Below are 2766 nucleotides of genomic sequence, written 5' to 3'. Positions count from 1 at the left end.
ATGTATCAAATAATGGTCAGTCTCTTAGAATGAGCACTTGAGAGCGGTGGGGGGGGGGAAAGAAAGTAACTAAAAGAGGAGCTTTTCTTTTGGTGGCAGTGGTTCCTCTGGCATATAGACTACAGTCTAGAGAACAGGTGCATGTCACAAGATTTGGTGTTAATAGGGATATTTATGAATGATTTGTGTATGGTATTTGGCTGTTGCTGTGTCATGATGGTCCAAGGCACACAAACTGTATCCCTGCCCCTAAAGAAATAAAAGAAGAAGAAGGAGAGCAAAATGTTGGCTTTGTTTCAGCATAAATATTTTCATGGCGTTCTTAGGTATGTATATTGATATTTTAACGTGTTTCGTTACTGAAGACGCCGTAGAGATGGTTAATTGGTTTATTTAACAATCTTCAAATAACGGCTACAATTAATTATCACAATATTACGGGTTTCCACACTTTACAAACCCTAGAACAAAATCTCTTAACACTCTCTTTGAGAGTCTTCACGTACTAATAATGCGGGAGCTATACAAGTCTCCCTGAATTACACACTCCGAGTATAACTGTACTACAGCACTCACTATGTCTGGAAAGCACACGAAAAGTCTTCCGCTCGCTGACTTCTTAAGTATCGCACACTCGCAGGCGGCTATGTTTCAACTCGGCGACTGTTACTTTATAACTGACTCGCAGCCACTGTGCAGCTCACTTATATAGCTGCAGTGCTTGCTTGTTGCGTAATGAGTGCCACGTCATCCTGTTACGTCACCGCTGTTGACTCGCCTTGCATAGTTACCAGGTTGCGGGGGCTCGGCTATCTTCGGCTCCGCTCTTGACGTCACCGCGCATAGCTGCCAGGATGCGGGGTGATTACTCGCCTATTACGCGAGCGTTACGCTACCGCTACGTGCAGCTGGGGAGGTAGTGGTCAACATGTCACAATATCATACTGAAGCATAACTTACATGCCTAGATCTAATGGCTCAGTTGTTGCTGTTGTCCACGTAAAGAAGAAGCGGTAATTCTTGTTTTTCAGCATTACTGGTGGGAAAATTATGAATAAATGTAACAGTTTACATACGCCATCTTTACAGTAAGTTACTAACTATATAATTTCTCTCTTCAGTGAAGTGTACAAAGGCAGGCAATAAATTTGTGGCTATGAAGAAAGTTTTAATGCGGTCTGGATACGAAAAAGTAAGTACAAGTTTACAGTGAAACATTTTTGTTAGAAATGAAGGGTGAAGTATATGACCTCAAGGGCACTCATTCTGCTGGCAGATGACTGTATTAAAACTTGAGAAATGCCATTAATTTGTACTCAGTGCAGTGCATGCATGTTGTCATGACTCCTGTGTGACGCTAAGTCATGCAAGGGTGAAAGAGCAAGTTCCTGAAGCCCCAAAATTGGGGAGATCAACTCAACAGAAAACATGTGTCCTTTAGGATTTCTGGGGATTGGGTGCAGGGTTAACAACCCTGCACTGTAAAAATCACTTGTCAAGAAAGCTCAAGAAACAGCTGGCCAGACCACTCTAAGATGACACTGCAATGTGGAAAGATCTAAGGATACATGGCTTTTTACTTGGAATGTACTGTCGCCATTTAGACCAGGTTCCATTAGGTTGCTTACAGGTGTCCTCTCTGACTACAGAGCGGATATTACTGAGGAGAGAGAAATTATAAAAACAACAGTGCTTGTAAAACCGGAAGGAAGAAGCCAGAAAAGTAGATCAGGAATGAGGAATGAGATGGATGGATGGTGTGGAGAAGGATTTGAGGAACTTGGGTGTACTTAACTGGAAAACCAAGTTTTGTTTGTAGAGCAGGCTGAGACCCACAAAGGGCTGTAGTGACAGTAGTAATAATAAGTCAGGTTTTTTAATACTTTGTTTTAATATTTTAAGACTCTTAGTAAGGTGTAGATGTTTGTTTTGGGTTTTGGAATACAGTATATAATCGGTGTGTATGATGGTGATTTGAAAAGTGACAGAAGTACATCAAATTTTTCCATTTTATTTTGTAAAATCTCAGTTGTACACAGTAGAGTGTGAGTGAGTTATTTGGTGAATTGTTGTGTTTGGCAGGAATTATTACAGAAATTTATATATATATATGTTGTTATTGTTATTGTTAATGATATATATGTATATATATGTTGCAGATCCCCATCAGGACCTTGCGGGAAATTGACATTTTGCATCATGTGAAGCATGACAATGTGGTCAACCTGATAGAAGTATGCAGATCCAGAGGTTTGTGTATACTTTATTCTTTAAACTAAAACTGGAGAAAGTAATGTGTACAGTTTGTTCTGTTTTTTCTTATTTTGAACAAAATATGAATCTGTCAACATATTGTGCCATTGTATTCTTTTCATACAGCTCTCCTTTCCTTGTGTAATGATGAAGGATAGGCTTGTGTGTCCTCTTGCACTGTATAAGTAATTTGTTATTATCTTTTCCAGGTACTCAGTACATGTATGAAACCAGCTTCTACCTGGTCTTAGAGTTCTGTGAGCATGATTTAGCTGGCCTGTTATCGAACGGTAATGTGATGATTACCGTGGGAGAAATAAAGAATATGATGCTCCTGTTACCACACGGCCTTGTGCTACGTTCATAGTAATAAGGTATGTATAGACAGTAAGGTTAGAATCACACCTGAGAATAATCAACAGGCCACCACGTCAGTGCCGCAGGGCACATAAGAGATGATGGTGCTGTGATTCATTTAGCAAATGGATCTCTTACAAAGAGACCAAGAACTTG

The 2766-nt window shown here is 40.0% G+C and overlaps 1 protein-coding gene across 1 annotated transcript in view; it reads left to right on the top strand.

Moving 5' to 3' along the window:
* Positions 1-1239, top strand: part of LOC111874331 — a 14332-nt gene extending 13093 nt beyond the window's left edge. The window contains exon 6 of the transcript XR_004514094.1: positions 1122-1239. The gene's annotated coding sequence lies outside the window, so the exon portion shown is untranslated. The remainder of the gene's footprint in view (positions 1-1121) is intronic.
* Positions 1240-2766: the final 1527 nt, after the last annotated feature.

Source organism: Cryptotermes secundus, unplaced genomic scaffold (genome assembly GCF_002891405.2).
Source record: "Cryptotermes secundus unplaced genomic scaffold, Csec_1.0 scaffold2631, whole genome shotgun sequence".
Lineage (NCBI taxonomy): Eukaryota > Metazoa > Arthropoda > Insecta > Blattodea > Kalotermitidae > Cryptotermes > Cryptotermes secundus.
Note: the sequence above shows the minus strand (reverse complement) of the source record. Positions and strands in the feature narration are given on the sequence as shown.